Below are 14,299 nucleotides of genomic sequence, written 5' to 3' on the forward strand. Positions count from 1 at the left end.
TGTGTTTTTTCATTTAAGACAAATTAAATGAAGATAATAATACCAAAGAATTTGTGTTTGCAATCATTTTCAGGAAGAAACTGAGTATTATCTCACAGAATTGCAGGGGTGTCAATACTTTTGGCCACAACTGTTTGAGGTATTGGTCGATATGTTGGCCAAGATATGTAAGCTCGCAACCCAACGTCAAGGGTCCTCACATTTGCGAGTCCTAACGCTAAACTTCATAGAAAAAAGCAAAAAGAGGACTGAAAATCCTCAAAAAAAAATCAAAATTATCATATATAGGGACTGCAATGCTTACCTGTCCAGCTATCTGAACTAGTGCACTCCCAGGATGCAGCAAGCCCATATGAGAAAAAAAATGGTCGACAATACAGGTGCAAAATACTGATGAGACAAACCACTAACAGCCTACCAACTAATGGGGGTGATATAGAAGCTTGTATAGGGTGCTGGTCACACACAGTTAAAGCACAGCGTCCCTTTATATGGTATTAATTTTGATTTTTTGGGAGGATTTTCAATCGTCTTTTTGTGGTTTTTCTATGAAATTTAGCATTAGGACTCGCAAATGTGAGGACCTTTGACGTTGGGTTGCAAGCTTATGTTAGGTGTCAGGTTTCTGCGTCTGCTCTGCAGGAATCCAGAGCCTCACATTCTGCGGTCTCCTGCTGTCTATCTACTGCAGAGAAGATTACTTTGCAGCAGACTGCTCCAGAGACTAAGTTCCTCTGTGCTCATACTGGGCATGCTCATGAGACGATCTCCCATTGGAGATCGGGTGTCACGTGCCCAGGTCCTGCTCCAGATCTCATTGGTCCATCTCGGAGATCTGGAAGGTCCCGCACGGCTATAAAAAGCGCGCATGACCGTTCAGCCATGCGCTAGTATAGACTATACTTGCTATGTGTGAATGGTGATGGATGTATGATTCTGGTGACTGACTTATTAAGAAACCCATTCCCTCTGATATTACGCATTTGGATAGGGAATTAGTTCAGCAGTCAGCGCCAGTCAGTGGCAAGCCTCTGCGCTAGCATCCGACATTGCGCCTGCTTTGTAGCTGTGTCGTCCTGCGGCAGTGTCCTGCGCTGCAGTTGCAGCCCTTCTTGGCGCTCGCAGTAGCGACGCCACACACACGGTAGGTCTAGACAGACGCAGCTCCTCTGTCTTAGGTCCTGCTCCTATGACCTGATACCGTGTGTGCATTTTCCTGAGGCCTGTGATACTAACAGGCTCAGTGTCTTTGTATGTTTATGTTGCGGCGCCTCTGTGTGTGAACAGAGCCCGCTTTGCGCACTTCGGGTGAAGTCTAACCCGTGTGCATTATACCGCCATATTACTTGTCTGTCATTACCTAGCAGCGGTGTAACATCTACTGCACGGTGGACCCTGAGCGGCGAACGCACTTTATTATTTATTTTTATTTAGTGCGTTCCACCGTTCCTAACAGCTTACATATCTTCGCCAAAATATCGACCAATACCTCATACATTATTTATATAAATATTTTTTGCACTTCATTTTTCAGGTTGCAGCCAGGCCCATTATTTTTTTGCCTTGTAACCTTGAGTGTCTTCCCTCATGAGATGCAGGTATATACAGTCATGGCCAAAAGTATTGACACCCCTGCAATTCTGTCAGATAATATTCAGTTTCTTCCTGAAAATGATTGCAAACACAAATTCTTTGGTATTATTATCTTCATTTAATTTGTCTTAAATGAAAAAACACAAAAGAGAATGAAGCAAAAAGCAAAACATTGATCATTTCACACAAAACTCCAAAAATGGGCCGGACAAAAGTATTGGCACCCTCAGCCTAATACTTGGTTGCACAACCTTTAGCCAAAATAACTGCGACCAACCGCTTCCGGTAACCATCAATGAGTTTCTTACAATGCTCTGCTGGAATTTTAGACCATTCTTCTTTGGCAAACTACTCCAGGTCCCTGATATTTGAAGGGTGCCTTCTCCAAACTGCCATTTTTAGATCCTCGACAGGTGTTCTATGGGATTCAGGCCTGGACTCATTGCTGGCCACCTTAGAAGTCTCCAGTGCTTTCTCTCAAACCATTTTCTAGTGCTTTTTGAAGTGTGTTTTGGGTTATTGTCATGCTGGAAGACCTATGACCTCTGAGGTAGACCCAGCTTTCTCACACTGGGCCCTAAATTATGCTGCAAAATTTGTTGGTAGTCTTCTGACTTCATAATGCCATGCACACGGTCAAGCAGTCCAGTGCCAGAGGCAGCAAAGCAACCCCAAAACATCAGGGAACCTCCGCCATGTTTGACTGTAGGGACCGTGTACTTTTCTTTGAATGCCTCTTTTTTCTCCTGTAAACTCTATGTTAATGCTTTTACCCTAAAAGCTCTACTTTTGTCTCATCTGACCAAAGAACATTCTTCCAAAATGTTTTAGGCTTTTTCAGGTAAGTTTTGGCAAACTCCAGCCTGGCTTTTTTATGTCTCGGGGTAAGAAGTGGAGTCTTCCTGGGTATCCTACCATACAGTCCCTTTTCATTCAGATGCCGACGGATAGTACGGGTTGACACCGTTGTACCCTCGGACTGCAGGGCAGCTTGAACTTGTTTGGATGTTAGTGGAGGTTCTTTATCCAACATCCGCACAATCTTGCGTTGAAACCTCTTGTCAATTTTTCTTTTCCGGCCACATCTAGGGAGGTTAGCCACAGTGCCATGGGCTTTAAACTTCTTGATGACACTGCGCATGGTAGACACAGGAACATTCAGGTCTTTGGAGATGGACTTGTAGCCTTGAGATTGCTCATGCTTCCTCACAATTTGGTTTCTCAAGTCCTCAGACAGTTCTTTGGTCTTCTTTCTTTTCTCCATGCTCAATGTGGTACACACAAGGACACAGGACAGAGGTTGAGTCAACTTTAATCCATGTCAACTGGCTGCAAGTGTGATTTAGTTATTGCCAACACCTGTTAGGTGCCACAGGTAAGTTACAGGTGCTGTTAATTACACAAATTAGAGAAGCATCACATGATTTTTCGCACAGTGCCAATACTTTTGTCCACACTCTTTTTTATGTTTGGTGTGGAATTATATCCAATTTGGCTTTAAGACAATTCTTTTTGTGTTTTTTCATTTAAGACAAATTAAATGAAGATAATAATACCAAAGAATTTGTGTTTGCAATCATTTTCAGGAAGAAACTGAGTATTATCTGACAGAATTGCAGGGGTGTCAATACTTTTGGCCATGACTGTAGTGCTCGGCAGCCCGCGAGATCTAATAGTATGGGTGTCACTAATGGGCTGTAAGCCAGACGCTGTGCATTACCTGTGTGTAATTAGCGTCCTATACCAGCCTCTATTGGGCAAATGGTTTATGGTTTACAAGCCTCTATTGGTTTGCAGGTTCACTTTCTCCTTCTTTTTCTCCCCCTCCTTCTATTTCTTCCCCTACTTCTCTTTCTCCCCCTCCCTTCATCAAGCATGGGTGATTTAAACTAAGGTTCCAAAAGATGCATCAAACCACAGTTAATTTATGTTTTAGGGGTGGGGGCAATCACACTTTTTACTCAGGACCCTGTAGGATTGTATTTTTTTTTTCTGTTATTAATAAAGACTTTCATTTCAAAACTGCATTTTGTGTTAGCTTGTGTTATTTTTGTCTAATATTTAAATTTGTTTGGTGACCTAAAATATTTAATTATGACAAACATGCAAAAGAGTAGGAAATCAGTAAGGGGGCAAACACTTTTTCACCCAACTGTGTATTTCACACTGAAACAACACAATGTACCAAATTATTTGGATTATATGACACACTTTTCCCCCCAGATTTGGGGGAAAATGGGGTTGCATCTTATAATGCTGATATACCTTACCAGCGACAGTGGAGTAGGGTTCCAGGGTCGCTGCTGGAGGAAGAAAGAGTGGCGCGTTGCTGCAGGCCACAGGCTGGGATGAGGGGGTGTTGTGACATGCGCTGCTGCGGGTGAAAATGGCTGCGGTGCTCTGTGGTGTGGGGGGGCTCCACGGCATTTTGTGAAAGCCCAGAGCCCCCAGCATATCCATTACTGTGATGCGGTGGCCTCCGGGAAAATGGCCGCCGGGGACGACGCATGCTCAGATTGAGAACTCGGCAACGAGGTCTCGTCCCGAGTTCTCTGTGAATCGCTGTGGAGATATACGTTTTCATTTTATATACTGTGACACATCCTCCCCTCTTGTTAGCCCTGTTTCTAATAAATAAATTGTAACCTTCAATGTTTTTATTCCAATCATATGTATCATGCCACCATTTCAGTGATACCTATGACATTACCGTATTTTTCCGATTATAAGACGCACTTTTATGATCCCCAAAATTAGGGGGAAAAAGGTGGTGCATCTTATAAACCGAACACTATTCTTATCGAAGGGTGAATGCTGCGGGCACGTGGCTTGGGGTGTTGCGGTGGTGGTACGGCGGCAAGCGGTAGCCCTGCGGCAGCATATGGTGGCCATTCTTCTTCTTCCGGGGTCCAGCTTCCGGCTTCTCACTCCGCGCAGGGTCAGATGGAGAAAAGCCGAGATCTCCATTCACGCCTGCCTCTATGCAATGTCTCCAGGAAAATGGCCGCGGATGCGGCGTAGGCGCAGATGGAGATCTCCGCACCAAGATTTTGTGACATGAGATCTCAGCGCCAAGATCTCCGTCTGCGCATGTGCCACCCTAGCAGCCATTTTCCCAGAGTCCACCGCATAGTAAACAGTACGGGGGCTCTGGGCTTTCACAAAATGTTGGTGAAGCCTCCGCACACCAAACACCCGCAGCGCCACTCTTGCTTCCTCCAGCTGCGACTCTGGGACCCTACTCCACTGCAGCCTGCACCCCTTTCTCCCAGTCTGGGGTCCTGCCTCTGCCAGCAGCAACCCCTGCTTCACCGCTGCCACCACCCCCAGTAAGCAATAAGACGCCTGGATTGTAAGAAGCTCCACCATTTTATTAAAAAGAGGGGTTTTTTCCACCTATTTTTCTCCTCAAAATTTGGGTGTGTTTTATAATCCTGTGCTTCTTACAATCCAGTGCATCTTATAAACCGCAAAATATAGTATATCTCTCTTCTTGTGTTAGGCTAGTTTAACACTAGCATTACCGGGTGCAGCGCATGGCCGCCGCTAAGCTCTGCCCCCGGCCGTGCCCCCTCCGGTCAGCTCCTCCTCTGATCACATGATGCTGCAAGCGATCAGCGTACCCTATATTTAGCGTTGAGTGTGCTGGTCGTGCGCTGGTACACTTTTGACGGCGAATGCGCCCTTTTGGCGCTGCGCCAACGTGCGCCAAACGCACTGTGTTGCATTTTTATGCGCTCGGCGCAGCACCAAAAGGGCGCAAGTGCTGGCAAAATCATACCAGCGCATGACCAGCGTACCCAATGCTAAATATAGGGTACGCTGATCGCATGCAGCATCATGCGATCAGAGGAGGAGCTGACCGGAGGGGATGCGGTCGGGGGCGGAGCTTAGCGGCGGCCGTGCGCTGCACCTGGTAATGCTAGTGTGAAACTAGCCTTAGCAGTGCCAATTCTCCTTGTTTGTTTCCAATGGTCTGTGCATTTGCATAGACATTGTAGTTTGTAGTTAGTTTCTCTTGCTCCTCTATTTTCATTCAGAATTTGTTGTTGGTGTTCTTTGTTAATGATATAGGGCGAAGGTCATGCTTTCCCATGTAGGATACCGTCAAATTAATTAAGGCTGTTAGAACAACTGTGGGCCTTTTAAAGAGGGGAAAAATACTTTGTCCCTAGAAGATGTAATGCTTGGGGTATTGGAACAAAGGAAAATGTGTACCTTTCCGGTTAATAACAAGGTAGGTACATATGTTTATTAACAATAAGTGGAAAAAGCTTGAAGAGCAGAGCCTTACCATCATCTTCAAAAAAGATATGTCCTTTTGAAGAAACGGATACGGAGCTATGGGATAACATGTCTAAAATACACATAGCAGTGGAAACGTTTTTTAAAAAAATCTGCCTTGCTCTATGAGGACACTGGTGTCTTGAGGGACCATCTGGATAAGAAGGCAGAGGGGTACTTGAGGCACCTATGGGAAGCCACAGCAGGTGCTTTGAAACCAGCAATAGCAGGGACCTGCACTGCTCGCTCATTAACCCCTTAACCCCCAAGGGTGGTTTGCACGTTAACAGTGGCGGATTAAGTGGACTATGGGCCCGGGGCTGTTCATAAAACCTGGGCCCCTGTACCCCCCTTCCCACCTGAGCGCTGCGGTCCCCGTGCGGGAATTGACAGACGTACGAACCGCAGCACTTGGTTTGCTGCGGGTCCATACGGAAAACCCGCCACCATTCCACCACGTGTGGACATGGCCTAAAAAGACGTTGCACATAAGCTGTAGGCCTACGGCCAATACGCACAAAATCACGCTCCATCACCCCATCATTGCCTGCTCCATTACCCCATCACTGCCTGCTCCATCACCCCCATCATTGTCTGCTCCATCACCCCATAATTGCCTGCTCCATCACCCCCATCACTCCCATCATTGCCTGCTCCATCACCCCATCACTGCCTGCTCCATCACCCCCATCATTGCCTGCTCCATCACCCCATCATTGTCTGCTCCATCACCCCCATCATTGCCTGCTCCATCACCCCATCACTCCCATCATTGTCTGCTCCATCACTCCCATCATTGCCTGCTCCATCACCCCATCACTGCCTGCTCCATCACCCCCATCATTGCCTGCTCCATCACCCCATCATTGTCTGCTCCATCACCCCCATCATTGCCTGCTCCATCACCCCATCACTCCCATCATTGTCTGCTCCATCACTCTCATAATTGTCTGCTCCATCACCCCATCACTGCCTGCTCCATCACCCCCATCATTGCCTGCTCCATCACCCCATCATTGTCTGCTCCATCACCCCCATCATTGCCTGCTCCATCACCCCATCACTCCCATCATTGTCTGCTCCATCACTCCCATAATTGTCTGCTCCATCACCCCATCATTGCCTGCTCCATCACCCCCATCATTGCCTGCTCCATCACCCCCAACATTGCCTGCTCCATCACCCCATCATTGTCTGCTCCATCACCCCATCATTGCCTGCTCCATCACCCCATCACTCCCCTCATTGCCTGCTCCATCACCCCATCACTGCCTGCTCCATCACCCCCATCATTGCCTGCTCCATCACCCCATCATTGTCTGCTCCTTCACCCCATCACTGCCTTCTAGACCATCACTCCCATCATTGCCTGCTCCATCATACACACAGACATACACACACACACACAGACATACATACATACACACAAGACACCACCTCTCTCCTCTCACCTGTCCGCAGCATCGCCCGAGCTTCCTCCCTCACAGCAGCGGCCGCTGAATGATGACGTCATTCAGCGGCGCTCCTCTGTGTGAAACAGGAAGCACGGCCTCCGGGCAGGAAGCAGGACGGACCCTTGCCGCTCCGCTCCTGCTATTCACTCTTGCAGGCAGCGGAGCTGCCGTGATCGCATCGCTCCCTGCCTGCCGCTGCACTGCACTGCAGGGTGGAATTGCTGCTGCCGCGCCGCCCCCACACACATGCCGCCTGGGGCGGACCGCCCCCCCACCACGCTACGCCAGTGCCCTGGGGCCCCAAAAAACCTTGGGCCCGGGGCGACCGCCCCATCCGCCCCTATTAAGATCCGCCATTGCACGTTAACCCCTTCACCCCCAAGGGTGGTTTGCACGTTCATGACCGAGCCAATTTTTTCAATTCTGACCACTGTTCCTTTATGAGGTTATAACTCTGGAACGCTTCAACGGATCTAGGCGATTCTGAGATTGTTTTCTCGTGACATATTGTACTTCACTTTAATGATAAAAATTTTTCGCTATAACTTGCATTTATTTATGAAAAAACAGAAATATGGCGAAAATTTTGAAAATTTTGCAATTTTCAAACTTTGAATTTGTATGCCCTTAAAACAGAGAAATATGTGACACAAAATAGTTACTAAATAACATTTCCCACATGTCTACTTTACATCAGCACAATTTGGGAAACAACATTTTTTTTGTTAGGAAGTTATAAGGGTCAAAATTTGACCAGCGATTTCTAATTTTTACAACAAAACTTACAAAACCATTTTTTTTAGGGACCACCTCACATTTGAAGTCACTTTGAGGGGTCTATATGGCAGAAAATACCCAAAAGTGACACCATTCTAAAAACTGAACCCCTGAAGCTACTCAAAACTACATTCAAGAAGATTATTAACCCTTCAAGTGCTTCACAGGAGCAGAAGCAACGTGGAAGGAAAAAATGAACATTTAACTTTTTAGTCACAAAAATAATATTTTAGCAACTATTTTTTTATTTTTCCAAGGGTAACAGGAGAAATTGGACCCCAAAAGTTGTTGTCAAATTTGTTCTGAGTACCCTGATACCCAATATGTGGGGGGGGGAACCACTGTTTGGGCACATGGCAGGGCTCAGAAGGGAAGGAGCCCCGTTTGACTTTTTCAACCTAAAATTGGCTGGAATTGAGATCGGACGCCATGTCGCGTTTGACAAGCGTCTGATGTGCCTAAACAGTGGAAACCCCCCACAAGTGACCCCATTTTCTAAACTAGACCCCCTAAGGAACTTATCTAGATGTGTGGTGACCACTTTGAACCCCCAAGGGCTTCACAGAAGTTTATAACACCCGGGCGTGAAAATAAAAAATCATATTTTTTCCACAAACATGATCATTTAGTCCCCAATATTTTGTTTTCCCAAGGGTAACAGGAGAAATTGGACTCCAAAGGTTGTTGTCAAATTTGTCCTGAGTACGCTGATACCCAATATGTGGGAGGAACCACTGTTTGGGCACATGGCAGGGCTCAGAAGGGAAGGAGCCCCGTTTGACTTTTTCAACCTAAAATTGGCTGGAATTGAGATCGGACGCCATGTCGCGTTTGACGAGCGTCTGATGTGCCTAAACAGTGGAAACCCCCCACAAGTGACCCCATTTTGGAAACTAGACCCCCTAAGGAACTTATCTAGATGTGTGGTGACCACTTTGAACCCCCAAGGGCTTCACAGAAGTTTATAACACCCGGGCGTGAAAATAAAAAATCATATTTTTTCCACAAACATGATCATTTAGTCCCCAATATTTTGTTTTCCCAAGGGTAACAGGAGAAATTGGACTCCAAAGGTTGTTGTCAAATTTGTCCTGAGTACGCTGATACCCAATATGTGAGAGGAACCACTGTTTGGGCACATGGCAGGGCTCAGAAGGGAAGGAGCCCCGTTTGACTTTTTCAACCTAAAATTGGCTGGAATTGAGATCGGACGCCATGTCGCGTTTGACGAGCGTCTGATGTGCCTAAACAGTGGAAACCCCCACAAGTGACCCCATTTTGGAAACTAGACCCCCTAAGGAACTTATCTAGATGTGTGGTGACCACTTTGAACCCCCAAGGGCTTCACAGAAGTTTATAACACCCGGGCGTGAAAATAAAAAATCATATTTTTTCCACAAACATGATCATTTAGTCCCCAATATTTTGTTTTCCCAAGGGTAACAGGAGAAATTGGACTCCAAAGGTTGTTGTCAAATTTGTCCTGAGTACGCTGATACCCAATATGTGGGGGGGAACCACTGTTTGGGCGCATGGCAGGGCTCAGAAGGGAAGGAGCCCCGTTTGACTTTTTCAACCTAAAATTGGCTGGAATTGAGATCGGACGCCATGTCGCGTTTGACGAGCGTCTGATGTGCCTAAACAGTGGAAACCCCCCACAAGTGACCCCATTTTCTAAACTAGACCCCCTAAGGAACTTATCTAGATGTGTGGTGACCACTTTGAACCCCCAAGGGCTTCACAGAAGTTTATAACACCCGGGCGTGAAAATAAAAAATCATATATTTTCCACAAACATGATCATTTAGTCCCCAATATTTTGTTTTCCCAAGGGTAACAGGAGAAATTGGACTCCAAAGGTTGTTGTCAAATTTGTCCTGAGTACGCTGATACCCAATATGTGGGGGGAACCACTGTTTGAGCACATGGCAGGGCTCAGAAGGGAAGGAGCCCCGTTTGACTTTTTCAACCTAAAATTGGCTGGAATTGAGATCGGACGCCATGTCGCGTTTGACGAGCGTCTGATGTGCCTAAACAGTGGAAACCCCCCACAAGTGACCCCATTTTGGAAACTAGACCCCCTAAGGAACTTATCTAGATGTGTAGTGACCACTTTGAACCCCCAAGGGCTTCACAGAAGTTTATAACACCCGGGCGTGAAAATAAAAAATCATATTTTTTCCACATACATGATCATTTAGTCCCCAATATTTTGTTTTCCCAAGGGTAATAGGAGAAATTGGACCCCAACGGTTGTTGTCAAATTTGTCCTGAGTATGCTGATACCCAATATGTGGAGGGGAACCACTGTTTGGGCACATGGCAGGGCTCAGAAGGGAAGGAGCCCTGTTTGACTTTTTCAACCTAAACTTGGCTGGAATTGAGATCGGATGCCATGTCGCGTTTGACGAGCGTCTGATGTGCCTAAACAGTGGAAACCCACCACAAGTGACCCCATTTTGGAAACTAGACCCCCTAAGGAACATATCTAGATGTGTGGTGAGCAGTTTTAACCCCCAAGTGTTTCACTAAAGATTATAATGCCCAGGCGTGAAAATATAAAATCCTGTTTTGTTCCCACATAAATGATCATTGAGTCCCCAATTTTTAATTTTCCCAAGAGTAACAGGAGAAATTGGACCCCAAAAGTTGTTGTCCAATTTGTCCTGAGTACCCTGATACCCCACATGTTAGAGAAAACTACTGTTTGGGCACACGTCAGGGCTCGAAAGGGAAGTAATGACGTTTTGGAAAGCAGACTTTGATGGAATGGTCTGCGGGCATCATGTTCCATTTGCAGAGCCCTTGATGTTCCTAAACAGTAGAAACCCCCCATAAGTGACCCCATTTTGGAAACTAGACCCCCTAGGGAACTTATCTAGATGTGTGGTGAGCACTTTGAACCCCCAAGTATTTCACTAAAGATTATAATGCCCAGGCGTGAAAATATAAAATCCTGTTTTGTTCCCACATAAATGATCATTTAGTCCCCAATTTTTAATTTTCCCAAGAGTAACAGGAGAAATTGGACCCCAAAAGTCGTTGTCCAATTTGTCCTGGGTACTCTGGTACCCCACATGTGGGAAAAAACTGTTTAGGCACACGTCGGGGCTCGAAAGGGAAGTAGTGTTGTTTTGGAATGCAGACTTTGATGGTCTGCTGGCGTCATGTTCCATTTGCAGAGTTCCTGATGTGCCTAAACAGGAAAAAACCCCACATATGACATCATTTTGGATACTAGACCCCCAAAGAACAAATCTAGATGTGCCCCCAACTAATCTAATGTAAATTAGTAGTGCATGGAGGTGTGGTACAATTTGAAGCAATCCTTCATGCACAGGCCAGGTTTTTCGGGGCAGGTGTCGCATTGATAAGTGGTGTCCCTGCGTATTCCTTTTTTGTAACACACTCGACACCTTTTTTGCGGCTTACCTTTTCTTGGGGTTGGCGGGACCACCCCCGGAAAATGCTGACCTGGGACAATACGAGCACCTTCAGTACCAGAAGTACTGGGGCCCGCTCCTTCCTGAGCGCCAAACATCAGGGCCTTAACCACTACCTCCTGGAAATGAAGGTACGTCGTATCGCTGGGGCATGCACATTGTGACAGCAGGAATGCGTTGAGCATTGCCATTTGGACAATGTGCACGGCCAGCTTTTTGTACCACGCCTTGGCCTTCCTCAGTACATTGTACGGTTGGAGGAGTTGATCGGAGAGATCAACTCCCCCCATGTTTTTGTTGTACCCCACTACACATGTCGGTTTGCGGACCTGTGTAGAGGTACCCCGTACAGTGCAGAGGGTACTGCCATCACCGTGTATGGTGGTCAAGAGATGGACATCTCTCTTGTCCTTGTACTTGATCACCAGCAGGTGGTCGCTACATTGGGCTCTGCTCTCACCTTTTTGGAGTATCTGCCCAAGTAGCGTCTTCGGGAGGCCTCTCTGATTTTGGCGGACAGTACCACACGCTGCGGTACGTCGCTCAGAGAGGTATTTGTAGAGTGGGATGCTGGTATAAAAGTTATTAGTGTAGAGGTGATAACCTTTATCCAGCAGTGGGTGCACCAAATCCCACACAATTTTCCCACTCACTCCCAGGAAAGGAGGACACTCAGGGGGTTCAATCCGGGTGTCCTTCCCTTCGTAAACTCTAAACTTGTGGGTGTACCCTGAGGTACTCTCACACAACTTATAGAGTTTGATTCCGTACCTGGCCCTCTTACTGGGCAGGTATTGACGGAATCGCAGCCTTCCCTTGAAGTGAACCAAGGACTCATCCACGCAGATGTCCCTTTGGGGCACGTACACTTCAGCAAACTTTTTGTTGAAGTGTTCGATGACTGGCCGAACTTTGAACAGACGGTCAAAGTTGGGGTCATCTTGTGCGGGACACTCTGCATTATCAGTATAATGCAGAAACTTGTGGATGGCCTCAAAACGCGTCCGGGCCATGACCATTCGGAACACTGGAGTGTTGTATAAAATATCAACACTCCAATATTGCCGAATTTCCAGCTTCTTCAGTATCCCCATATGGAGAACCAGGCCCCAAAACTGCGTCATTTCAACTGCGTCTACAGGAGACCAGTTTGAAAATGTTGAACGTGGGTTTTGCTCCAAATATTGACGAGCGTACAAATTAGTTTGCTCCACCATGAGGTTAACAAAATCCTCAGAGAAAAAGACTTTGAAAAAGTCAATTTCTGTGAGGCCGGTGGTGTCAAACTTGATTCCTGATTCTGCCACAAAATCAGGAATCAGTGGCTCGTAATTTTCGGGGGGCGAGGTCCATACGGGGAGCACTGGGTCAGCTGCGGGCATGGTGGGTGCTGCCTCATCTTCTGTCCTGGAGCGTCTGCGTGGCGGTTCCGCAGGACCCGAGGAGGAAGATGAGGAGGGGGAAGAGGAAAAAGAAGAGGATGAAGAATCCGAAAAATAAAGAAAAGTCGGATCGTCATCCAAATCTGTTGTGAGTTAATTTTCCCCTCCGTCACTGAGGCCTGGTGAACTCCCTATTCTAGTGAAGGAAGGTAGTGAGCCTGATTATCAGGCACCTGGGACTAATGAAGACGATTGGCTGAGTGGAGTCACTGACTGGATTTAAGGCAGCCTACGCCCTTTCTGCCCTGCGGGTGATTTCTCTGTGGACTCTGGGACACCAGTCTGATTCCTGCTCTCCTAAAGCTAAGTTTTCTGTTTTGCCTTTTTGCATCTAAGATTTGTTTTTGTTTTTCTTGCTTTTTGGATTCTGCCACTCCCTGCTGGAGTGTGCAGTGTTCCTTGAGCTCTGTCTTCTGAAAGTACCTGAGTGCTGATTTAGTTTTGAAGCTTAGTTGCTTCAGGGCCATTTTTATATCAGCTTGTTGGCTTTTGTCTCTGATAGGGTTTTGGCAGATTGCAGACAGCAGCCTTCCTATCCATTCCTATCTAGGTAGTTTTTGGGCCCCGTCTTTGCTCAGCCTGTCTTTCTGTCTGTGTAAGTGTTTTCATCTTGCTTCACCGTCATTATATGTGGGGGGCTGCCTATTGCTTTGGGGTCTGCTCTGGGGCAGTTAGATTTCCCCTTCCCTTCTTTAGGCCTATGTATCTCTCCGGCTGTGATCGAGGGGTCTAGGTCATCGTAGGAACCCCCCACGGCTACTGCTAGTTGTGTTGATAGGTTCAGGGGTCTGCAATCTGATAGTTGCCAACTTCTCTGGTTTTTCAGGACTTCGCTAGCATTTCTGTTTTTGCCTCCTACGGTGACTCAATCATAACACAAATCGCTATCAGTGTCGGAGGCAAGTATAGCATATGCCTCCTCCATTGAATAGCGCTGTTGGGATGAATTTGATGACATTTTTGTGTAAATATGGTGCTTGTGTGTACACTTTATTGAAAACTGTATGTGTACGTGAGGGGGGGAGTGATTGGTGTAAACTTTCTGTAAAGAAAAAGCTGTGGAAAAAAGTCTAAAACAGCAGGCCCTAGCTGATAAGTGTCACTTATCAAAACTAGGCTGCTGGATGTGCGCACGGGGTGGCGCAAGGGGGGAGTGGAAAAAAAAAAAAGGAAAACGGCAGGCACAAACTCTGATAAGTGAACTGTGTCACTTATCCAAGTTTCGCAGCTGCGGGATGTGTGTACGGAGGGGCTAAGGAAAAAAAAGCAAGCTCGAGTGTTGATCGGTGAACTGCGTCACCAATCA

This window comes from Dendrobates tinctorius, unplaced genomic scaffold, assembly GCF_039654945.1.
Source record: "Dendrobates tinctorius isolate UK_male_01 unplaced genomic scaffold, ASM3965494v1 ptg000029l, whole genome shotgun sequence".
NCBI classification, from domain to species: domain Eukaryota; kingdom Metazoa; phylum Chordata; class Amphibia; order Anura; family Dendrobatidae; genus Dendrobates; species Dendrobates tinctorius.